Source organism: Heterocephalus glaber, unplaced genomic scaffold, assembly GCF_053883595.1.
Source record: "Heterocephalus glaber isolate CG9 unplaced genomic scaffold, H.glaber_assembly_v1.0 deba00000594, whole genome shotgun sequence".
In the NCBI taxonomy this organism is placed as follows: domain Eukaryota; kingdom Metazoa; phylum Chordata; class Mammalia; order Rodentia; family Bathyergidae; genus Heterocephalus; species Heterocephalus glaber.
Genome location: NW_028258151.1, coordinates 300,611 through 327,281, shown reverse-complemented (window position 1 = coordinate 327,281; position 26,671 = coordinate 300,611). Strand labels below are relative to the sequence as shown.

The 26,671-nt window shown below is 37.4% G+C and overlaps 1 protein-coding gene and 1 long non-coding RNA gene across 4 annotated transcripts in view; both read left to right on the top strand.

Moving 5' to 3' along the window:
• LOC110345624 (regulating synaptic membrane exocytosis protein 1-like) overlaps positions 1-26,671 on the top strand; it is a 222,389-nt gene that overhangs the window by 94,520 nt on the left and 101,198 nt on the right. The window lies entirely within an intron of this gene.
• The window catches only part of LOC147829467 (uncharacterized), a 49,239-nt gene continuing 22,568 nt past the window's right edge, over positions 1-26,671 (top strand). The window contains exon 1 of the long non-coding RNA XR_015448882.1: positions 1-26,662. This is a non-coding gene — a long non-coding RNA (uncharacterized LOC147829467). The remainder of the gene's footprint in view (positions 26,663-26,671) is intronic.

Sequence of the window (26,671 nt, the reverse complement as noted above, 5' to 3'; positions counted from 1 at the left end):
ATTTCTAGCCTCAACTCTATTCTGTTTCTTTTATCTAGGACTATCTTTTCTAAGCCACACTGAAGGAACTAGAGTAACTGCTTTATTTTTATAAGTGACTTCCTTTAAATTGCAGACTTTATTTTTGAGATCGCCTCAAGACTATGAGTCACTTGTCTTTTTAATTTAAAAAAAACTTTAAATTTTAACAGCATTTTATGTCAATTTCCCCCAGAACATCTGAACATGTTTTTTTTTTTTTTAAAAAAATGTCTGATGCTGTGCTGTTTACTTTCTCATTTACTTGGCCATATTCTTTTTTTGGTAGTGTGTCCCTTTGTATTTTTTTAGGTCATACAAATGACTGTATTTTCAACAAATGTTTCTAAATTTCAGGGTAGTTTATTAAATATTGTGGAGGCTGTCAGGCCCCCATCCTTATTTCAGGGATATTCAGTTTAGTAGCACAGTTTCAGTCTAGCACTCAAATGAAAATGAGTGTTGGTATTCATTTAAGGAGGTTATAGATCAAGTGGAATTTACAGAATGAGGAAATTCCTTAAAGCCACCCAAACATGTACAGAATCAAGGTCAGGATTTTTAAAGGAAAAAAGGTTTAAAGGATCATCCAATCTGGCCTCCTTGGTTGGAATGGTATTTCTCTGAGGTGCCTACCCTATAGTACCCAGGGAGGTGGTAATAAATCCTGGGAGTTTCCCAGGAGGGCAGAGAGGTTCACATCCCCTATAACAGGGCTCCTGGCACCATTGGGCAGCAGCAGTCCTCTGCACGACAGCCAACATTTATCCAGACAGTGTGCTTCCATTGTTTTTTTATATTTAATTTCAAATAATCACTTGATTTTCAGTGGACTGCAAGTTAGAAGTTAACGAAGAGCAAGGGCATTTGAATGAGATTTTCTTAAACACACAGAAGACTGTTAATGAGAATTTAGATGTAATAAGATCTGTCCAAATGTCGACTGGTTATGGATAAAACTGGTTCTTGATGTTCAGATGGCTAAAGGTCCAGAAAGTTCTGTCTGAGACTAAGTTTTGAAAATGAGTCCCAACACTTTGAAAAACAGAAAAGAAGTCTATTTGCCTGGGTCTCAGACCATAACTTCCCATGAGGTCTTTCTAGCCCTCTGTGTTTTATGATCTGATTTAAAATTTGTTTTGTTCTCTTTTGAACTCCATGAGGAGACAGAAAGCTCCAGGTGGAGCCTGTGCTGACATCTGTTTGTTCTAATGCCCAAAGTTCATGACATGCAGAACGAAAACATAAACAGGATCATTGCTATTTTGGTATGATTGGCATCTTGACTTGTTGTTGAATATTTTTTAAATGGGAAGACTTCCAAGGTAGAATCAATCATGGATTAACAGATCTTTTCTTCTTCTTGCTGTCTTTGATACATAAGGACAAAGCAACCACAAACATTAGAACAAAACAAAAACCAGCTGAACAGGTCCACTTGGAACTTCTAAATAATGGAAGTTCTGAGTAAATTGTAAGTTGAACCTGTATAAACAGTTGTTATTCTTTTCCAAGTTTGTAATTATTTGCAAATTATAAAGTTTATGCAATGTGGGGGTTCTCTCAAAAGTTTTAATATAATGGTGTGGGGGAAGGATATTGCCATGTAATTTCTACAATTGGATTTCTTTAGGGCCTTGTGGCTCTGATATGCACATAATATGTCTTTATTTTCACCAAATGGTCAAAATCAAAGACTTTTTTACATTGGTATTAATTGAATGAACAATGAGAAATATTGATAGTCAACACTGTACTGTGATTTTTTTTTGGAGTGCTTTTATTTTCTAAAACTTGACTCCTAAGAGACTACAGTTCAAAGGCATCACACTAAGTCAGTGATAGTGGAAAACGGTCAGTATAGCAGTTATAGGTTGTTCTATTGCCACAGTTTGTGGAAGATAGTAACACAGATTCCCCCCAGCTACTTTTGTTTATTTTTATCTCCCCTGTCATTTTCAATATGGAGGATTCATGTGCAGAATTCAGTGTTATTATTTTAAAATTGATCTTCAGAAAGATAAACCAAAATCATTTGAGGTTTGGCAAAGCATTTTATTACCAAAAAAAAAAAAAAAAAGAACAAGAAAAATATTCCCAGCAAATACAGGTAGTAGAATCCCTCTTCTCTCCTCTACCTTCTTGACAGGCTAACTGTTGTAAATCATCCAAATAATGTCAGTAGATCTATTGGCACTGGAAGGATAAATGTGCTGTTAGAAGTACTTGCCCTCAAGAAGCATAAAATATAAGACACAATGGTGTTAATATAAAACATCTTAGCAGCACTCTTCAGACAAGCCATTTTGACATCATCATGGGGCATTTTGTCACATCCTAACAGACTTTTAATTGCCCAAGAAATAGGCTTGACAGATACTTCCCTCCCTTACTGAGTTCCACTACTTTCCTGAGCCTTATCCAAATGATATTTTCTAGACTGAGCCATTTCAGAATGACCCATCATGCCATGGCAACCACTCTGAAGACCTGTCAATATCACCAACATTCTTTGGAGTAAAGAAAAATAAGCTGGAAATAGCAGTCCCAGTTTTGTCAGTGGAATGGAGAGAGTAATTTAGACATATTTAAATGATGTTTTGTAATTTCTCCCTTGAATTGTGTTTGTTGCCTACCATGCTTCTATTTCCAAAGGTGGACTGTGATACTTAACACCCAGCCACAATGACCGAAAGGTCATTCTTCCCTTCTGCATCTCAAAGGCTAATTCTTCTGTCATAGTCTCCAGCTAAGAGATTGTTTTAAAATATAGCCTTTGTTAGAAAGAAATCCATTAAAACCATTTAAATCTGTTAAATCCATTAATAGATCAAGAAGTAAGCTAGAATCAGAATTTCTTCCATGTGGTAGATCTAATCCTCTTCCTGTCATGTGAGCAGTGCTTCTCTGAGGAGAACAGACATGTGATGTGGTGAAATCCATTGGCCCCTTCCTCAGATATCACTTATCAGAAAGACAGAAGGCAGAACTGCCAGAGTGACTTAATTCCTAAAAGGCACCATTGAAAAGGAAAAGAAGATCATTTCATTGAGAAATGACTGTTTTCAAGTGAATTTCCAAATTTAGAGTTAGTTCCTCAACCATTTCTGCCTCAGACTATAACTTCTTTGTACTCTCCAGATGAGTATTAAGTTCTGAACTGATATCTCCTCTTTCAGTGATCTGTATGAACTTATGCAGGCTGCTCTAACTCTTGTTTTTACTTTTTTATCTGGGGTGTGTGTGTGTATTACGTACCTTCTAGGTAGTCCTTTCTGTCAGGCTCTGCTTCTGCTGTCATAACAGTATAGAATAGACCAAGTGGTTAGACAATAGAAATGTGTATTCTCTCAGTTCTAGAGGTTAGAAGTACCAGATCAGGGTGCTAACTTGGTCACTTTCTGGTGAAAGCTGCCCTTGTGGCTTGTAGAGATATTTTCTATCTTGCTGTGTCCCGCTCTTCCCTTGATGCCTTGGTGTGTAATCAAAGAGAGAGTTTGAGCTCTATGTCTCTTCTTACAAAGACACTGTTCCTGTCAGATCTGGACCACACCTTGTGACTTCATTTAACATTAATTACTTTCTGAAAGCCTTGTCTCCAAGTTCAGCCATATATAGAGAAATTAAACTTCAATATATGAAATTTGGAATGACTGAAAAATTCAGTCTATAACACCTTCAAACACAGAATTTTGTTTTCAATATATAGTGTTTAAAAATCAATCTCATTTTTATGTAATCAGGTTGGCTATGACTAGCATATGTCAAAGTTCAAAATCATATTAAAATATTAAAACCTTGCTTCCCAACTAAGCACTTATGTTTTAAAACTTTAAGCTGTAAACTTCCATTATTGTTTTTCAAATGGACAACTAGCAGAATCAAAGTTGGAATGGCTTGCAAAAAGAGGATTTAATGGAAGGACTTGGGTAGCTCAAGAAGTACATCAGGACCTGAAGCTGTCTTTTATAATCTGTGCTTTATCCTTTTCTCTTTCCACGGATGCACTTTGTCTGTACTACTTAGATAAACAGCAGAAAAGGACAGGCTCCTCCACAGCTCACATTTCCCCCCAGCCATAGCACCACCAGTCATATGGCAGACGTCTTGTATCCTTGCATGACACTGTAAAGGTGTGAACTGGAGGCAGAGTGAACGGAACCCTGTGGGGTTGGAGATGAAATAAAATAGGGTAATGTGATCCTGGTGCTTATTGGAGTGACATTTCTCCAAGAATCAAAGAGGGTTTCCTGCAAAGGTACTTTGTAATCTGCTTATTGAAGTTGCACTGGACTCAATAAATGATTCAAAATTTAAATTGATAATGAAATTAATTTGTAGGTCTTATAATTGATAGGTAATAACTCATCAGAGGTAGTAACTGCTCTAATTATATGAAGTTTAATTTAAAAATACAGTGATTGTTTAAGTAATTATTTTAAAATGATTGCAGTAAAAAATGAATTGCTATTAACCCACCCTCAAAATACTCCCTTTCAATTCAAACACCTATCCCATTATTTTTGCCAATTTCTGAAGTGATTTTAGAAGTCCTCTTTTGTGTCTTTGTTGCTATCTCAATATCCTTAATCAATTTTAAATGTTTATGACACACTCTATAAAATAAAAATATTAGTGTATTCTCATCTACCTTATTTACTGAAATTGGTACTGTGTGAACTTTGGTTTATCCTTAAAGTCAAAATGACTGTGAAAGATAAATGTTTTTAATCAATTCTAGTTGTTGAGGCATCCAGAACAGCTCAACTAAAGACACTCAGGAAAGAGGACTTCCAGAACTGCTTCAGAAAGTGGCAAGAATGATGGGATAAGCATGTTCAAAGGGAGGGGAAGATTTTGAGGGTGGTTAATGGCAATGTGTCTTTTACTGTAATAATTTTTTTAAAACAAACATTCACATTTCTAAATGTTCTATCATACAGGATAAATAAAGTTTACATAAGGGAGGATCAATTTTTCTCAGTGTGGTTTTCTTGGAATTGTGAATTTGTGTTGATAAATCATTTTTTCCCTAGAGTAATAACATTTTGTCTGAAATACTTCTTAATGACGACTCTGCAAAAAATGTAACACTGAAATAAATTAAGTGCTTTTGAAGGGAGGCAAAGTTCACTTGCATACAATTTTAGAAAAGAGATGAAATAAAGTTTTTCATATTAATGAATAATTCCATTACCTTGTCCTAAAATGATTAAACTCTGACATGAGTTTTCAAATTTAGCTTCATTGTAGAATAATAACTATAAAAGTAAGGACAACATATTTATAAGCTAGATGATACTTATGAACAAAGTCTCTTTGAAAAAAGATTCAAATTCTTGCTTATAAAAAGCACCCAGCTACAATTCAAAGGAATGCAAAAGCTATAAAATAAAAAAGCCATTTAAAATATTCAATGAAGTGTGAACAAAGCTCATGTGTTTTAAATGGCGGTCTCTTTTATTAATTTCTTCTCTAAAGCCTAAATAAGCTTGAATATTAAAATCATAATAATGCTTAAATAGCACTTATTTTAAAGAGGGTGTTAATGCATCAAAACTGCAAACATGGAAATAATTTTATCTCATTATAGAAAGCAAGGTGTATTTCTATGTGGGGTGAGGAAAAGCAAACAGGGAAATTTCAGTATAATTCTGGGCAGCAAGAGTCCTGAAATATGTGTTTGTTCTTATAAAAGCTGGTTAATGTAGGCTACTGTTTTAACAACTTTGAATTTTAAAAATGCTAAATCCAAGTGGATAAGAAATCAAAATGATTATAACCTATCTAACTGGCTTTCATTTAAACCTATTTCTTGTGGTTAGCACTGTGCCAGTCTTTTTTCAGAAAAGAACAAGTAAATAGCTTGTTCTCCTTGGAATTTCTGAGTGAAATAATGGAGAAATGTATAAGGAATGAAGGAAGAAACCATTTATTCATTTGTAGAATGATTGGTGAAATGTACATGGCTGGCTGTTAGTTGAGAGATAGAGAAACAGATTTATAGAAATTCAAGCAGAGTTAGGGATATGATATGAGTAATTTTTGTTACATAAATTATGTATTCTGTGCTGTCTTTAAGTTTTCCTCTCAGGAATCTGTTGATTCTGTAAAATAAATTGGCAAGAAGCTGCACTCCTTTCCATGGAATTAACAGCACATAAACATTGTGACAGCAAGAAACGGATCTGGGTCTAGCATTTTGAGGTTAGGTAGTATTGTTCTTTGATAAATTTTTAAAAGTTGCCCACATTTAATAATATTTAATATATACTTCTTAAAAATGCTAATAAAATATTGGTATTTACTAGTGTGGCATTAGGTGAGTAGGACCACCTCTCTGACAGCTTGGCCACCCTTGCTGGTCAGTGTTGGGTTGAGACGTCTCTAACATTGCATTTCCATCTCTGGGGGCCAGTCCATGGTTCCAGCCCTTCTCTCTCATTTGGGTGCTGTTCTTTTTTTTTTTTTTTTTTCACGAGTTCCTCCACACCTTGTGTTATTTTACTGTTCTTGAGAAGGATAGTTGGATGTCCACTTCCATCCAGCATCTTACTACAATTTGGATTCAAATATTCTAACAGATATTTCTCAAAATTTGAGAAACTCAGTTGATGCTCCTTTATTTTAGCATTCATAAAGTCTTCGCTAATTTGTTCTTTTAATTCATTTCAGTGAGTTTCTGAGAATGGGTAAGGGTATGAAAAGAGAGCAGTTCAAGCTTGTGTCTTTACCCTTTTGTGGGTATCAATATGTCACTTTTGTATGATGTCAGTAAATCTTTGAAATCAAATGGAAAAAGAAGTCCTGATTCATTAATGCAGCAAAAGGAAGAAACCTTGAGATGTAGTTTAAATAATAATGCCAGCATTTTTTCCTGTAAATAATTTATTTTTCATTGAGTTCAAGATATAATAGATTTTTCAGTTTACGTAAACATACAGTGGTACCTCAGTTCATGAACTTAATTTGTTCTATGATTTTGGAAAAGACACTCACATTTGTGTTTGTGTGGGAAAGATGGCCAGGGTTGTGTTTGTTATCTGATGCAGAGTTTGCAAACAGAAACAAAATTTTTCCAAATGCTCCTATTTGTGAACCAAATTGTTTGCAACCAAAAGCATTCATGAACCAAGGTACCACTGTATTTATCCAGCATATCTAGGAATAAAGTACTTACAGTTATGTAAGTAGAGTTTGGAAAATCACTCTGAAACTTGGTGTAATGACTCTAACTGCATTCTTTCATTTCTAGTTTCTTTTCTCTACACTCTTATTTTCTCCCATCCACAGTCACACTTGATATTTGCCCATCTGAAAGTTTCCTCCTGAAATAAATCTTCCTGCAGTGCTTCCAGCTGACCAGAATAGCTAATCCATCTTCTCCATTCTCTCTTAGCTAAGAAAGGGGCCACTGCTTAAACTGCAGTAGCTGTAGTCCTGCTCTTGCCACTCCATTGAAACCTGTCCCCTCTGGCCACAAATAAATTTCCAGTTGTTAAACCTAACTGTTTCGTTCTCATTGTCATACTACTTCCTCAACTTTGGACTTCGACATTTTCTCCAATGTCATTTTTATGACATTCTCTCCTTTCAATACTCTTGCAGGTAGTGGTCTGTCCAGATTTTCCTCAGTAGTCCTTCCTTCGGAGTTTCCTTCTGTTGACTCTCTTCTATCTGCTTCCTGTTTTTCAACCACCATGGTGTTGGAGGAGCATACAGGCAGAGACACCATACCTTCTATAGGAAGAGACTCTTCAGTTATCTTCAGTTTACAACTCCTAGACAAAACTCACATTCTCTGCTTCTAGTTACCCTTTCTCCAAGTTCAATTAAGGTCATCCATTTCACTCATTCTCTGCAGCTAGAAATCTCTAAGTTAGCCAGGCAGGGAACTTGATCTCCTCAGCACACAGCAGGAGGCCCTTTGGAGTGTGACCATACCTGCATTCCGTGCCTTCTGCTGCTCCGACCTAACTCCACACACACCTGCTCTTCCTAGTTTAACCAGCAGGCTTTCTTGCCCATGGGTACAGTTTTCTTTGTTCTTCTCTTGGCCTGAAATACATTTCCATCCTTTTGTGTATGAAAAAGCACTACTAGAACATTATAATGCACTTCAAATACAATCACATGACACAAATAAGCATTTTGTTCCGTGTGGATCCATAGTACTTGGTTCAGGTTGCCATTTTAAAACAATTACATTAGTGTTTATTGTTATTAATGCCTGTTTCTCTCCTCTCCCTACACACCTCCCCATCCCAAGTGTACTAGAATGTGATCTTCTCGAGGGCAAGAACAATACTTAATATTTTGTTTTATAAATGACAGTTTTGCTAAATAATACAAAATAGTCTAAAATCCTGACTAATCTAAGAATTATTTAATAGTATATGAATTCAAACTCTTGATTATTTACACCAGCATAAATAGTTTCTAGGGCTGAGTTATAATGGATTTGCATTCCTTAAGATTTTGGCACTCTTGGTAACCAGGAACACCGCTCTGGTATTCTGGGTAGTGGAAGGAACTTATTCTGCTCAAAATGTGGTACAGCAAATTCCACAAAACAAATGAATAAATGAAGAGATGATGAGAATAAAGACATGGAAGTCTTCAAAAAAGATCAAACTCCTCATTATCTCCATATCCATATGATGTAAATTGCTCAACTGAGTTTTAAAAATCATTACAAAGCTGGGCTGGGAATTTAGCCCAGTGGTTCCGTCGCCTGCCTCGCAAGCGCAAGGACCCGAGTTCGATCACCGGTACCAAAATAAAAAAAAACAAAAACAAAAAAACAACAACAAAAATCATTACAAAGCTAAAACCAATGACATTCTAGGGGCGAAATCTGAGTTTCCCACTGTGTCAATAAGAGACCCACACAGGGCCTGGTACTCCCTCTCCTGACCTCTACCAGCTGGTCTTGTCCCTAACTGCAGTTACTTTTATAACTTGGAGAAAAGTCACAAACAGCAATAACTTAAGGACACAAAGAAAAGGTTTATAAGTGATGTGGAGTTTCAGGACTTTTAAAAAATTGCTTGAACTCTGTCTTGAGAGCAGCTATCACTAAGACTTCAACAGGAGGAAGAAATAGCATGAATAGCCCCCCAAATGGAAACCTCAAATGTATAGACTCTGAAGGGTGATACAGCACTCCTGGCACCATTATTGTCAGACTTGGGAACAGTATCCTTGAAGTCTGGGAAGAGGAAAAAAAACGGTTGAAAATAGCATCCTAAAGATAAAATATTTAAAAATACCTCAGTGGGACTGGTGAGAACAAAAGAGCAAAGTTGCCATGGGGTGGGAGTGCAGGCCCATACACGCTCCATGCTGCCTGCAGGGAATCATGTGTGGCAGCCTGAAGAGGAGGCAGTGACAGAGTCAGATTGCACTGAACAAAGGCAAAAAAGGTCTGTGCATTCTGCGGCAAGATCATTAGTAATGGCTGTGGAATCCAAGGGGTGTGAGAACAGGTAACCCAGGTCAGCACTGGACAGGATGCAATGCAAATAGGATTGGGTAGGGCAAAGTGGTTCTCAGATGAAGAAGTAGGGAGTCAAGAGTGCAGGAAAAAATAGAACCCACCTGGAGTGCTGTTTGCCCTTTCATCCAAGGAAAGAATGTGGACAACTCCATACCAAATACCTCTAAAGGAGTAAAGACCCAGTGGAGTCAGTGTCCTTGCAGCTGGCAGAAGCTGGGTGTCGGAGCTATTGATCTCCTCATTTATTTCTAGGTGCTGCCCCTGCAAGGTCACAGATATGCTGTCTAGCCCCTAATGACACATCTGTTCCCCACCCAGTTGGCTTAGAGGATGGGAAGGTCATGAGAGAATTATCACCACTCTGTGCCTGAAGTGGGGGAAGAGACAAAGGAAGACTGGAAATTACTCCTCCAGGGCCGATGGAGGTGCTTGTGTGGTCAGTTGAGTGTGAAGGGAAAGATATCGACACCCCAGTGTGCTTCTTGGTCTCTTCATTATTAGGTCTTTACTTGCTTTAGTTCTCCTTGATACTTCCGGAACACATGAACTCTTACCTAAACCTTTCCTTCTTGAATAGAACTCCTCTCCCATGTCCTGTGGCACCAGACTGTAAGTCTGTCAGGCAGTGCGCATGGCTGTCTTAGTCTTTACAGTGCTTCCCACAGTGATTGCTCGCTTGCCTGGGTGGGTGAAGGCATCAGTTCAGAAATCTTTCTGATAACTGCTATGTCTCTCCATTATCTCCTGGTCTGGAGCTTACTGAAGTTATCAGATGCAAGAACTGATTGTGGGTATAAACATTTATGTGTGTGTGCCTCTGTGAGTGTGTGTGTGGTATGTGTGTATGTGAGTAATGAGAATTCACCCAGGATCTCTACCTGCATTATCAGTGTTATTCAGCTGTATCCCAATGTAGGTTTCCAACGAAAGTGTTCAAATATTAATAAGATGTATCCACCTACTATATATAGCCTTGTCCTTTTATTAATTGTCCACTGTGATCCTTCATTTTCTTCAAACTTTAATTTGAGAAATGAGGCTGTAGATCATCTTACATTTCTCTATCCCTTAGGAAATTATATAGAGCTGATCAGTCAGTTTTGCTGATTAAACAGTTGCCAGGAGAGAGTTTATTTCTTTTAGCGTTTACATTTGAGAACATTTTATTTGCTTTTCCTTAAATTCAAACAAGTAGACTAGATTCATCATCAAGTGCAGAAGAAACACTAGGTAGTATGCTTCTAGTACTTGTTTCTATTACAAGTACCTCTGGAAGTCAGGTCCTATTGTGCTAGTAAGGAAGGCTCTTTTGAACAACCTTAGCCTATTTATTATTAAGCTAAGAAAACATTTATTGAATGCTTACTCTGAGCTTTAATACTAGAGATAAAGTAGGAAATTAAACAGATAAATATGATCTCTGCTCACATGAGACATGTAGATTAGTTAGGAACAAAAAATTAGGAGAGAAGGTGAATGAGAAATTTGAGAAAGTTCAGTTCCATGAAGATTAAGAACATAAGATATAGTAAATGGAAAAGATTAAGTTGTTTGCTATAACAAAGTACTATAGGTGAGGTGACTAAAATAACTACAGAGAATTTGCCTGTGTCCATTCTGGAGGCTGGAAGCTGAGATCAGGGTACCAGCATGCATGGCTGGATTCTGGTGAAGGTCCTCTTTGTTCTTATAGACAGATGCTGCTGTATCCTCTATGGTGGAGAGGAAAGAGAAGAGGCAGGGTCTCTTGTGTGTCTTCTTAGAAGGACTCCACTGCAGGACCTAATTACCTTCCAAAGGCCCCACTTAATACTGTCACTTTGCAGGTTATGATTTCAATAGATGCAGAGGGAGGTGTTTAAATATTAAGTCAGTTGCAAATGAGTTACATATTTGGAAATATGACATTAAAGTTTAAATTTGAAGATTAATAGGTGGCCATTTAAAAATAACAAATGTAGAGACTTGTGGATGACAGAGCAACCTGGGTATCAGTGCTGAGGCACAGAGGATGGCTTGATGTTGATAGGAACTGAGAGAAGGGTTGCATGTTTGGAACATGGTGATCAAGAGAAATAGTCTAACAGAATGAGGAATATGTGTAGTAGGCTTATGATAAAGCTCCTTGTCAAGGAATCTGGATTGTCTCTGGAATGGGATGTGGAGCTTGGAGGTCTTTATAACAAGGGAGTCTACATGGTCTAATTGTGTCTTTAAGAAAGATCGTTCTGTGTTAAACAGTGTTTGGGTTAAATTGTGTGTTGAGAGCATACCCACTATGAGTCCATGCATTTCAGGGTTACTGTACTTGGTAGTTGTGTGTATTTGTGAAGGCATCTCTGGGAATCAAGGCACTTATGTTTAAATTATGCCTTTTTAAAATGCCTTTATAGGTGATGGTGTGCAAACTACTACTTTAGTTCTTGGTTTCTTAAACATTACCATGGTGTATTTTATCCCAAGATCTCTTACAGTCTTTTTCAAACATGCTAACTATATAAATCTATTCATAGATTGGTATACCAGTAATACATATATTTTTTGAGGAGGGCAAGTAGACCTAATTAGAGAGTTACTAGAAAATAACCTGTGTTATTTATGCCTATCTGGAGACATTTAGTAAATCTTTGACTAATCATCTTCATCCAGGAAAAAGCAGCAATTTAGTTTGTAAATATTATATTATGTATAGTGTTCATAAGTAAGAATATTTTTAATTGTAATTATTGTGACATAATTCTTTTATTTACCAACTATCCATTAAATGTCAAACATGTACATGATCTGGGTTAAGTGCCATGACTATGGAGGAAGACTAGAGCAGTGATGGCGAAACTTTCAGAGCTACAGTGATAGAAACAGTACAGGTGCCATAGGTTCACTGGCTTAAATCAATAGGGAAGGCAGACATGGGGACAGAGATGACAATATAATGTGACTGTTCTGTAAAAGTATGGACTAAGAACCCAGGAGTGGGAAGCAATTTGCTTAAGGGAAGATTCATGTCATTAAGCCTAGGTTCACCACTTTCATTCTTAACTCAGTATTCTTTATTTCAGATATTATATACAGTAAAGCTGAGTCCTAGTAGTGTTCTTCCTTAATCACATCTTTACTAATATATAATCTAGGGGCCGGGGATGCAGCTCAGTGGTTCCACCACCTGCCTCCCAAGTGCAAGATCCTGAGTTTGATCCCTGGTACCAAAAAAAAATACACACACACACACACACACACACACAACCTACATGCTATGAAATTCACCCTGCTCAAGTGTACACTCAGTGATTTTTTTTTTAATTCAGCATAGTCCCAAAGTCATACAACCATTGCCACTCTGTAACTGCGGGATGTTTTCATTACTGCTTCCCATAAAGCCTTGTAACTGCTAGCGGTTGCTCTCCATGTGACCCCACCCCCCAATCCCAGGCAGCTGCACTACTCTCCTTCCGATCTTTATGGACTTTCTGGTCCTAGATTGCTATGGTTTAAACCTAAAATGTCTCCCCAAAATGTCATGTATTTGAGAGGTGATGGGTTCATGGGGTGCTCTACTCATCAGTGAACTCTAGCAGCTGAGAGTGATTTTTGTGAGGTGGGGCCTTGTTAGAGGATGTGGATCACTGAGGACACGACTGGAAAGGCTGTATTCTTGCCCTGGCTCCTTCCTTCTCTCTGTGCTTCCTGGCTGCCGTGAGATGAGCAGCTTTCTTCCAGCTTGCTTTGGTGCCATGCTGTTTCTGCCTGGGAGCCAAAATAAAATCTCTCCTCCTTTAAATTGTGGGCATTTTGTCCCAGCCACTGGAAAATGACTAATACATGGATAGTTCATGTAAATGGAATCATACAGTGTGTGATCTTTTATGACTTGTTTCTTCCATTTCTCATAATTTTTAAGGTTCATTCTTATTGTAGCATATAACATCTCTCCATATTTAATTCAAGGCTCATTCTTACTGTAGCATATGACATATATCTATATTTAATTCTTTTGCTGAATAATATGCAACCATATGGATATTCCTCTTTTGTTTATCCAGTGGACACTTGAGTTGTTACCATGTTATGAGCATTAGGAATGATGTTACTATAAACATTCATGGACAATCTTTTATGGGCACATGTGCTCTCAGTTGGCTATATAAATACTAGTATGGTATCCCTATATTAACATTTGATGGTAACTGGCAGACTGTTTTCTAATGTAGTTGTACCATTTTATTATCCCTTAGACAGTTAATGAGATTTCCAATTTCTTCATGTCCTTGTCTTACTGTTCAGTTGTTTTGACTTTAGCTGCCACTGTGTGTGTGAAGCAGTACCCCATTGTGTTTGGTTGTGCAGATCCCTAATGAATAGAAAAGGGCTGAACATCATTTCATCTGTTCATTTGCCATTATGTACCCTCTTTGGAGAACTGTATACTCAAATTCTCTGCCTATTTTTAAATTTAATTTTATTGGTACAATTTAGATATGATTACACTCATCATAGGGAATTCGTACCTGTACATGATATATTTTTAATCCTCTTTTTTTCCCCATTCCCCTCGCTTCCCTTCAGTTCCTCTTCCCCTCCTCATTTACAAAAGCTTTGTTTCCATTTTTTTCCTTCTTTTCTCTTTTCCCTTTCTTCCCTTTCCTCTCCCCCCTCCCTAGTATCCTTTCCTTTTGAACAATTTCTTCAATTTTACAATATCTGTTATCCTTTTTGGTTTTTATTTATGCTTTCAGCTTCTCATACCAGAGGAACTACACAGTATTAAAATGTGTGTCCAATTCATTTCACTTAAGAGTATGGTCTCAAGGTGCAGCCATTTAGCTGGAAATGTCTCAAGCTTATCCTTTTTTATAGCAGAGTACTACTCCACTGTAAAAAAAGACCACATCTTTTTTATCCATTCATCAGTTGATGGGCATTTTGGCTGTTTCCAAGATTTAGCGTTACAAACTGTGCCACTATAAACTTGGTTGTGCATATATCACTGTGGTATGATGCTTTTAATTTTGGGAGGAAGATACCCAGAAGGGTAATAGCTAGGTCAAATGGGACTTGTAATCCTAGTTTTTTGAGGAATCTCCTCACTGATTTCCACAGTGGTTGCACCAGTCTACACTCCCTCCAACAGTGGAGAAGGGTTCCTTTTCCCCCACAACCCCACCAGCATTTATTATTGGTTGATTTCTTGATAAAAGCCATTCTTTCTGGAGTGAAATGGAATCTCGGCATTGTTTTAATTTGCATCTTTCAAATAACCAGTGATGTTGAACATATTTTAATATATTTATTTGCCATTTGTATTTCTTCATCTTAGAAGTATCTATTCAGATTCCCATTTTTGGATTGAATCTTCTAATTTGGGGGGTCTGATTTCTTTCAGTTCTTTTTATGTTCTAGATATTAGTTCTCTGTCTGAGGAACAACTGGCTACAATTTTTTCCAACTATGTTTATTGCTTTACTCTGTTGGTGATTTCCTTTGCTGTCCAAAAGTTTTTTAATAGGATAAGATCTCAGTTGTTGATTCTTTGTATTATTTCCTGTGTGACTGAAGTTTTGTTTGTGAAGTCTTGCCCTACACCTACATCCTCAAGAGTCCTACCTGCTCTCTCTTTCATCAGATTTAGTGTCTCTGTCTTAATGTTTACATCTTTGATTCATTTTAATTTTAGTTTAGTGCATGGTGAGAAACATGAGTCTAGTATTAGATTTTGACATGTAGAAAGCCAGTTTTTCCAGCACCACTTACTAAAGAGGGTGTCTTTCTTCCAGTGGATGTCTTTGGCCCCTTTGTCAAAGATAAGGTCTCTGAGTGTGTTTGGGGTTGTTTCTGCATCTTCTAGTCTGTTCCATTGAATCTTATGTCTGCTTTTTTGCCAGTACCATGCTGTTTTTAGCACAGAAGTTCTGTAGTATAATTTCAAATCAGGAAATGTGATGCCCCCTGCCTTGCCTTTGTTACCCAGAATTGTTTTTGGTATGCTAGGTCTCCTCTGGTTCCAAATGAATTTTAGGATTGTTTTCTCTAGTTCTGTGAGGTATGCTAATAATATTTTTACTAGGATTGCATTAAATTTATAAAACAATTTTGAGAGTATGGCCATTTTCACTATGATGCTTCTTCCTACCCAAGATCAGGGGATATCTTTCCATTTTCTGATATCCTCTTTGATCTCCTTTTTCAGAGTAATTTTCATTGTAAAGGTCCTTTACTTCCTTTGTTTGATTCCTAAGTATTTTTTTTTATGCTATTGTGAAAGGTGTGGTTTCCCTACTTTCTTTCTCAGTGTATTTGTTATTTGTGTGTGGGAATGCTATTGATTTTTGAATGCTGACTTTGTATCTGGCTCTGCTACTGAATTTGGTTATTAAGTCTAGAAGTCTTTTGGTTGAGCTTTTGAGGTCTTCTATGTAGAGAAGCATATCATCTGCAAATAATGATAATTTAACTTCTTCTTTTCCTATCTTTTTTCCTTTTCTTTCTTTCTCTTGTCTAATTGCTCTGGCTAATGTTTCCAGAACTATATTGAATAGGAATGGTGATAATGGGCATCCTTGTTTTGATCCTGATTTTACAGTGAAAGCTTTCAATTTTTGACTATTAAGTGTTATGTTGGCTCTTGGTTTGTCATAGATGGTTTATATGACATTGAGATAAAGACCTTCTATTCCAATTTTCTGTAGGTTTTTTCTTTTATCATGAATGGGTGTTGAACTTTGTCAAATGCTTTTTTTGCATCTATTGAGATGATCATGTGATTTTTCTATTTGGCTCTGTTGATATGATGTTTTACATTTACTGATTTGCATATGTTGTATGATCGCTGTATCCCTGGGGTGAGTCTTTTCTTCCTTTTTTAAATAAGGTTGGCTAAGGGTTTATCATTTTTATTTACTCTTTCAAAGAACCAACTCTTCAATTCATTGATCCTTTGTATTGTTTTCTTAGTCTCAATTGCATTAATTTCTGTTCTGATCCTTATAATTTTTTCCCTTATACTAGGTTTGGGCTTGCCTTGTTCTTCTTTTTTTAGAATTAGGCTGTTTATTTGAGCTTGTTCTGTTTTCCTGATGTGAGAGTTCATCATTTTAAATTTCCCTCTTAGGACTGCTTTCATTGCATCCCATAAGTTGCAGTATGTTTTACTGGCGTTATCATTTATTTGTAAACACTGTTTAGTTTCTTCTTTAATTTCATCTGTGACCCACTGGTTGATCATGAGGGTGTTATTTAATTTCCATGTGTTTATGGAGTTTTTGTGGTTTCTTTTGCCATTAACTTCCAATTTCATTGCACTATGGTCTAATAATATGCATGAGATAATTTCAAGTATTTTGCATTTACCCAAGCATGGGTAGTATGTGGTCTATTTTGGAGAACATCCCATGTGCAGCTGAAAAGAATGTATATTCTGATGTTTTGGGGTGGAACATTCTATGGACATATATGAAGTCTATTTGTTCACAAATTTGGTTCAGTTCTGATATTTCTTTGTTGAATTTTTTGTCTACTTGATTGATTTGTGACAGTGGGGTATTAAGGTCCCCCATTACAATTGTGATAGTGCTTATTAGATTTCTCATATCTGTAAATACTTGTTTTATATAGCTGGGTGCACTGATTTTTGGTGCATAAATATTTATAATTGGTATTTCTTCTTTTTGGAGAAGTATGTAATGACTTTGTCTCTTCTGATCAGTCTTTGCTTGAAGTTCACATTGCCTGCAAACAGAATAGCTACCCCTGCTTTTTTTCTGGGTTCTTCTCACATGGAATATTATTTTTTATCCTTTAATGTTCAGAGTGTGAATTTCGAGTAAAATGTGTTTCTTATATGCAGCATATTGTTAGATCTTGTTTCTTGATCCATTTTGCTAATCTGTTTTGATTATTGATTGAGACCACCATTTACATTGATGATTATAACTGATATGTATTGGCTTGTCCTTGTCATATTTTCCTGCTGTTGGTTCCCTATTTTTTGCCTCTTTTTAATTGCTTGCCCTGCCTGGTGGCTTCTTTCTATTCATGTGCTTGGAATTGTGGTTTTCATTATCTCTTTTTACAATGCCCTTCAGAACACTTTGTAAAGCTGATTCGTTGGCCATAAATTTCTTCAGTTGTTCTTTGCCATGGAAGTATCTTATTTCTCCATTGATTTTGAAAGATAGTTTTGCTATATCAATCTGGGTTGGAGGTTATTTTTTTTTAGGATTTGAAATACTTTACTCCAACCTCTCTTTGCCTTAAGGGTTTGTGTTTAGAAGTCTGCTGTGATTTTGATGGGCTTCCCTTTATAGGTGATTTGTTTCTTTTCTCTAACAGCTTTTAATATTTTGTTCTTATACCGAATTTCTGGAATCTTGATTATTATATGCCTTGGTTTAGATTTATTTTGGTCATGGCTATGTGGAATTCTATATGCCTCACTTATTTGTATGTCAAATTCTTTTTTCATGCTTGAGGAGTCTTCTGCCATTACATCTGTAAACAGGTTTTTAATGGTGTTTGCAGTGTCTCCAGCTTTTTCATTGACTTTGATCAATCTTATATTGTTTTTCTTCGCATCATCTTACTATTGTTGGATTAAGTTTTCATGGTCTCTTCCTGTTTTTAAGAAATCTTTCTTTTCATGGTCAATAACTGCAATCCTGTCTTCTAGATCTAGAATTCTATCTTTACCTTGGTCTAAAGGATTGCTTATAGTTCCAATGGAGTTTTTAATGTATAGGATATTGGCTTGAATCTGTTTCATGCATTCCATTTCTTTCCTATGTTGGGCATTCATAATTTCCATCATTTTCTTAAGCTCTTCTATTTTTTTTATCTCTGTCTACTCTAGATTCATTGAGCATATCCTTTATTTTGATTGCCATTTCTTTTTTTTTACCTGAGAGATTATATTCTTTATAGCCTCATCCATTTATTTTTTACTTCTTTTTATTTTTACCAGGGATCGAACTTGGGACCTTACGCTTGAGAAGAAAGTGGTGGAATCACTGAGCTAAATCCCCAGCCCATTTATTTTTTGCTTTTGCTGCTATCATTTCAGAAAGTTCAGATGTATGGCTTCTGATTTCATCTTATCTCGCTGTCCTCTGGATTTGTCCTGGGTGGGCTGGAGGTCTGGGGTTGCATTTTGCTTCTGCATCTTGTCATTTTCTATTTTTTTTTTTTTTAGTTTTGTTTTCTGAGTTGTTGCTTGTAGATTTCTTATGGTAGATAGTTTTATTACTAGTATCAAGGCTTCTCTAAGAAATGTCTATTCCTCAGAGATATCTTTTATGTGTAGATGGTGCTTGGTTTTTGTGTCTATCCCAACATCCTACCTTCCCAATCTATTAAGGATAAGAGATTTCTATCTATTAAGCTTAGTACCTAGTCCTTTGGTACTGTACTGTGGTAATGGCTGTGATCCCAGACAATTACAGTGTTCTCATACAAGAGAAAACAACTGATTACAACAGGTACAATATCCTGACCAAAGTAGTACAATTAGCAGTAACATAGCCTCAAGCATAGCCTACCACCTGACAAACTAGTAACTATTAGTTTGGTAGCTTTATCTATATAAGCAAGCTTTACCGTTATGAAAACAAAATCCTACATAAAGCAGAAACTTGTATGCAATGAATTTCTGCCTAGTAGAGTGATTTTACCTTGTGGGAAGGTAATTTAAGAGGAATAGAGGAAAAAACCAGAGAGATAATTGAGGAGAAATATAGTAGAATCAAGGCTGAAGGGCAAAGGATGAACACCCGATCTTTGGGAAACTGAAGAAGACAGCAAGGAGAGAAAGAGTGAAAGGGAAAGCAAAAGAATTTTGATACGAACCAGAAAGATAGGAGACACTGTACACTCACATGAAAATGTAAAATCAAGAGAGATAGTTGAGAAAAGAAAGACCCATCAGACAGACCAAGGATAAAGGTATAAAACCTAAACAACTAAAAAAAAAAGAAAACAAAAAAACCCCAACCAGACAGAGAAAGGAAAACAAAGAAAAAGAAAAATAATAACATTCCTCTGGTGTCAACAGTTCTGTGTTAGTGTTTGAGACAGCCCAAAAATGCACTGTGCAGTCCCACCAAGTCTGCAGTAAGACCAACATACGGGGCATGTGGCTGTTTCTGGCCTCCAGAGGTGGGAGCTAGGGGCCATACCCCAGTCAGCAATCTTACAGATGTCCGTCCCCCTGGCTAGCCCACCTCTTCCCACCACGACTATCTTCACACGGCTCTGCCAGCTGCTGTGCTGCTCCCAGGTCTTTGTAGGGTTGGCACCATCTGGGCCTTGCATGGCCTTTGTTCCACACTGCTGATTACTCTTGCGCTGCCCACTGGCCATAGGGGGAGGGGTGGCACCCTTGTCTTGCTGCTGGCCTAGGTTCTTTGCCTACTCTCACCTCTGGTTGCAGAGCAGAGGGTCATTCTGTCCTTTATAACTCTGGGGCATTAGCAGCGAAGCAACCGTGGGACTGTTCTGCTGTCTGAGTTCGAGCCTATAGCCTCTTGAAACAAAATGGCGGCTGCACCACCCACTGGTGATCTGATTACTTGCTATTCCCGCTCACTCACCAAGCCTTAACTCTGTGTGGCCGCTCGGAAACAGTGTCTTCTGCTCTTACTGCTGCCTCTGATTGATAAGATTTTCCCCATCCAGGTCTGGTTTCCTTTTTGCAGCAAGCAGTAAAGTCGTTTCTAAGGTTTCCCCTGCCAGGGTGGCTATGCAACGTTCTGCGGATGGGTGTCAATTCCCCCCCAGCTTCCGTATCCTCCACTCATCTTGTTTCCTCTCCAGGCAGTTGATTTCCGGACTGGTCACTTTGTCTTGGAGAAGCTGTGGGGCTAGAACTCACCGCTCTGCCATTTATTTTCCTCTATTTTTAATTGGGTTATCTTTTTTATTTTTGAATCTGAGTATTGCCAGAGAATAGAAATGCATTTGATTTTTGTATATTGATTTGGATCCTGCATCCTTGCTGAGCTTATTTTTTTCTAATAAATGTATGTAGCTTCCTTAGAATTTTCTATATAAAAATATATAGAAACACTTCTATTTTACTTTCTGTCTTTTTCTAATGCCTTTTATTTCTTTCTCTTATCTAATTTTCCAGACTAGACCCTCCAGTTCAGTTTTGAATAGAAATTATGAGAGCACACATGCTGGAGTTGTTCATGTCTTAGGTTGAGGGATTCAGTCTTTCTCCACCAAGTGTGATATTAGTTGTAGAATATCCATAGAAGTTGTTTAACAGATTGAGAAAGTGTTCTTCTATTCCCAGTTTTCTGAGTTCTTTTTTTTTTTTTTTTTTTAAGATCATGAAATGTGTTGGGCTTTATTGAATGCTTTATCTGCATCATTTAGGATGAACATGTAGTTTTTGTTCCTTATTCCATTAGTATTGTGTATTGACTTTCAGGTGTTAAACCAACTTTGCATTCCCACAATAAATTACAATTGGTTATGATGCATAATCTTTTTGATGTGTTGCTGGATTCAGTTTGCTACTAGTTTGTTGGTGGGTTTTACCCATAAATTCATACATATGAGCTGGTAATTTCCTTTTGGGGTCATCTCTTTGTCTTCATTCAGTGTTAGTTATATTATTTTTCTACTCTCATTTCATTGATTTCTGCTCTTATGTTATTACTTCCTTCCTTTGTCTCACTCTTGATTCATTTTGCTCATATTTTTCTAGTTTTTCTGAAAACTAGATTCTAGCTTTCTGATATGCACAGATACTTATAACAGCTGATTTTGAAGGCTGCTATGAAACCAGGCAGAGAGGAATGGGAATAGGGCAAGTGAAAAATGCTATGAAATACAGTTTTTGTAACAAGATTCAGTCATTTTTAAAAAATGATTGGTCTTTGAGTTGTTGCAAACTTGTGTTAATTTCAAGTCTTCTATAAAAATTGATTTCAATGAGGTTTTCCAGTATTCTCTTTGGAATTCTGAAGGCCCTTACTCTTCCATTCTAGAAGTGCTTCTTGGCAGTGTTATTTTGGCAGGATCTAAGGGAAAGAGAATGATGCACAGAATTTTTTAAGGAGACAGTAGTTGTACATTTATGTGAACACAAATAAGATGATGGTATAATGTGGGCAATCATTAAAAGCCTTCTCAAATGCCTATGACAGGAAAAAATAAAATGTTTAATAGTCAGTTGATGTTTCCCAGTGACATTGGACTCCAACAGTTGTCTACACTGGGACTACAGGTTATTTTTGCTGAAGTGAGGAAATTCTAATGTGTTCATGTACTTAACTAAAATATGTTGTTACTGAGTTGAGCTCTAAAGATTGAATCTTTAGAAGTTTGCCTTTTGTAAAAAGGACACATGTCAGCATACCGTGTTAGAGTCACATGGCCTGTGATAAAGAACACGCATTCACCAAGCCTGGTACAATACAGTAAGCTGCCAACTACTTCTGTTAGTATTCTTTACCCTTATTTTGATTTGATTATTGATAATTTCATTCTAGTGTAAACACATAAAGACTGAAATATATTGCCAGTCAGAGCAGTAATTCTAGTAATGATTTGTTTTGTGTGATTGTGTAATACACAATTGCTCTTATTGTGGTATGCTCAAACTGCACTTTGTTTCTTGAGATAGTACATAATGAGACACTTCCCAAGAAAAACTTCTTTCTACATATGATGCTTTTCATTTTTCAATGTGAGCCATTTTTTATTTTATATAAGCAAAATAATACACATTGTGGAAAAGTGAAACTAAATATAGGGTGAGTTTGAAAAAATTAGCATGGTGGATGTGTGCAGTGTATTACAATAGCAGTGCTCACTTATTAGAAAATATTCAGCAATTCTTACTATGTGTTAGAAACTGTTCTTGATTCTGGGCATACAGTACTAAGAGAGAGTGATAAAATTTCTGCTGTCCCATTATTTACATTCTGCTGGAAGAAACTCATGGTAACTAGACAATTTGAAAAAAATTATGGAGTAAAATAAAAAAGAAGAGGGGCAGAGAATGGTTCTCTGAGATGTTGCAAAAATATATAGGTGCTCAGGAAGAGACTTAACTAAAAATGTGACAGTTCAGTAAAGTGCGGTAAGAACTGTGAGTGTGAGCCATTCTAGGCAGAGGGACCAGTAAGGGCAGTATCTGCTAAGTGGATCTGTGTCCAGAATCATTAAGGACAGCTGGAGGTCTTTGTGGGTGCAGCAGAGTCAAGGGGCAAAAGTAGCAGGAGATGAGGCCAAAAAGGTTCCAAATGGTAGATCTTATCAATCAGTGGAGGGGGACTCTGAGTTTTTCTCTGTGTGAAGTGGGCAGACATTGGAGAGTTTGGCAAGAGAAGCAAGATGACTTGAGCTATGTTTTATCCAGATCACTTCACCTGCTATGCTAAGCACAGGCTGCAGGTGTGCAAGGGTAGACAGGGCCTCCACTCAGGGGCTGCTGTAGTAACATAGGTGAAAAGCAATGATATTAATAAAAGTAGTAGCAGTCTTGAGTATTTGTTTGATTCTAGATACAACTTGGAAGTAGAGTTGTAAGGATGTCATTGCTGAAAAACCATGGAATGTAAGATAAGAAATCAAGAATGACTGTTTTAATGCTAGGTGTGGTGGCTCATGCCTGTAAATCCAGCACTGAGGAGGATGAGGCAGGAGGACCCTGAGTTCAAGGCCAGTCTGAGCTATGCAGTGAGACCTTGTCTCAAAAACACATAAACAAAAAAGAAAAAATGACTGGTTTAGACCCAAACAAATAATAAAAATGGAATTTCCATTTACTGAGATAAGGAAGACTTTTGAAAGGGTGTGTGTGTGTGTGTGTGTGTGTGTGTGTGTGTGTGTGTGTGTTAGGGAGTAGGGCTTGGAATATCAGGAGCTTGACTTTAGACAAGATACCTCTCATTACACAGCATAGATGGAGACAGACATTTAGATGTACAGATTCAGAGTTTTGATAACCATCCGAGGTAGAGAGATATGTGGAGTTCTCAGCACACAGATGGTATTAAAGCTGTGAGCTGGATAGAATTAATAATCACAGCCATTAGGTGAGAAGACTTGCACTGGCCCTTTATATGATTATATAAAGGACTTACTAGGTAGGCTTCCAATGGCCACCTGCAGGATTGGAGGTAAAAGGATGCAAAATGGCCCTCTGAGTGCTGGAGAGCCAGAGGATCCAGATGAAGGTCAAAGGGTCTGGAACTCACTTCAGAGTCTGGTGTGAGACCATGTTGGAAAGCCATAGATTCTGTGTTACAAGGGTGAGGAGTCTGAAGGAGTAGGAGACAAATGTCCACAAGCAATGGCAAAGACCAGAGTTCCTTTGAAGAAAATAAAGGGCCAACTCCCCTCTGATGCTTTTATTCTATACAGGCTATAAGCCTCGTGATTGTAGCCTCCCTGATCAGGGCTGTCTTCCCCTCTCAGTTTGCACCTACATGTCAGTCATCCACAGACACAGCCAGAGCTTTACTACTCTGTTAGGTGGGTCTTACTCAAGCCAAATTGCCATCTCACAATTAATGATCAAAGAGGGGCAGCACGGGGCATGCCCAGGATTGGTGCTCTCCAGGGTCCTGAAGTGAGAGGATGTACTTTATGGTTCTGAGCATAATTTCAGGCTAAAAATTATTGGTTTCATTGGTTCATGTTAGAGGTGTATGAACCCCTTGAATCCATAGAAATAAAATATTTATATAAATTTTGTGTGGGATAAGATTTATCAGTCTTTGTGCAGGTATTATATGCATTCAGAAAAGTATTTTTGGCTCATAATTTTGGAATTTATTTAAGCATTAAACAATTGGTACATCTGGGATTCCTTTATAGATTACAGTCAGCAGAAACTTCTGTGAGCAGATGAGATCACTAATGTTTGTTATTGCCAGTACTGAACTATAGATCATTTAGGAAAATTAATGAACATAGAATATTATTTTGTTATTGACCTGTGCACATGTTACAGTGATTATTATAATAAACTCTTTTATCTTTTGAGATAATCTGAGCTATAGATAATACAAAACAGGAACTAATTAAAATGTTACTTTGTAATGTGACTTGAATAGAGATAGACCTAATATTCTGGAATATGACTTTACCTTGATTATCTTACCACAGACGTTGGGAAGTTACTTATGTTCCCTTTCTTTTTCTCTTCAGTTCTGTGCTGAATCTTGGCTCTGTAAGAGACTGTATGGGAGCTATCTTTATGGGGGAATAAAAGTAGTAGGTCTTTGAAATCTAGGTATTTTGTAGTTTCTCCCCAAAGAGGCATGTGAATTTACACTCACCAACCAGATCTTTAGTCCTGATGTGGTATTTCCTATTCTCTGGTAAGATTCTTCAGGGGCATGCCTTGTTTAGGTTTGTTCTCCCATGTGGTATTTATCACTTTGCTCAGTTACATCTGATACTCTGTAACTTTGAAAACCAGTGTAACAAAATCCTAATAAAATTAGACTTATTTGGAGATAGGAAACTAGGATTCAAGTCCTGGCTCCATCATTTCTGCAACAAGTCCTTCAACCTCTCAAAGCCTGTTTTCTTACTTGAAAATAATACTAACTATGCTATTTGGAGTAGTGTCGCAAAGTTAGTTTTATATGTAATAAACTATAAATTTAATTAATCTCATCTAGCAATCAAAAAGTATTAATAATTACTTGTACTTCTGTAATGATAACATTCTGCAATTCAAAATGTACCTTCAACAAATTGTTTTTTCTCCCTTGTTTGGAAACATTAGAAATAAAATTACTTGAACTAGAAAATCATTTTCAAATACTTTATTCAACAGCCAAAATAAGTGTTCAAAGTCACAAAACTAGGTTTCCTTCATTAAAACCCATCCGTAGTGTCATTGGGGTGGGGGTCCTTCACTTGTTTGGATAGCCATGCTCTAAGCACACACCCTCAATCCTTGGCCTCTTCTGCATTGTCTTCCAGCCCCTCTGACCTTCCTGCTGCCTTCAGGTGCCAAGTTCTTCCTGTGTCAGGTGGAGTACTTCCTGTGTTGGGGGCTTTGATATGTGCTGGGTATCTCCTCGCCTTCCTGGCCTCCATTACTTGGTTACTTCTGATGATAAGTTATTTTTCAATTTATCAATGCATTTGAGATTTCAGTAGTACAGATTGTGTATGGTTTGAGAAGTCAGAAATTCAGGAATCCTCTGTGATGTTCCCAAGGTGATAATAACATGTGACAAAGGACTATGGTCCCATTTAGTACTCCTCAGAGAACTTTCCTGAAGCAAGAAAGATGACATGGTTTAAACCGAAACAGAGAGTGGAAAGAAGATTCCCAGAAGAAATTCCGACTGACTTTTTCCATCACTCCATAAGGAATGAAATCCTCATAGGCCCTTGAACTCTTAACATCATCAAAAAACATCTCTCAGTAGTGTTCATTCAGTAGGCTGAGTTGGGGATCAAATTTAAAATTCTAAGAGCAATAAGACATAAAGTATTCTTTGTGAACAGGATCCAATCCGTGTCATATGATAAGACCATTGGTTTCCATTCTCGTAATTTGTTGCTAAAGAGGGTGAGGAAACAGGTATTTTTTCACTCCCTTCCACCAACTGAACAAAACCCTTCCCTACTTCCTTCCTTTCCCACACACTGGGATCTCTCTGATTGTTCCCCAACCCTTGTTGACTTGGGTTTCACTGGCTCTTGAGGGGGAGAGGTCTCAGAGAGGTTGAGCCTCTCTAGGGTTCTTGCTCTTTTGTCTGCTAAAAGTGGTGAAGCAACCTGGAATTCTGAGTGCATTTTTCCAGCTACAGTGCAGAAGGTCTTAGCTTTTCCTCACGGCATCTTCTTTCCATTGGGGGCCTGGAGGTGACCTGGGAATCCTATTGGACTCCTCCATACAGGGACTGTTTGGAGAATTAACTCCTCACCTCAGTTAGCACAGTCCAGCTCCTCCAGAAGCAGATGCCAGGATATGATAGAGGTATTTTGTAAGGTCAGTGCCTATGTAAGAGAGAGGGAGAAGTATCAGGGATGTCTGGGAGAGTTGTCAGATGCACAGCGGGCCCTGGAGGAGGATGGAAGGGGGGATTGGGGATGTTCAGTAGAAGTGTCATGGATAGCTGGGTACCATGTGCTCCCTTGGCTCCCCTGAGAGCTTAGAGTCCAGTACTGGTGGTGAGAAGA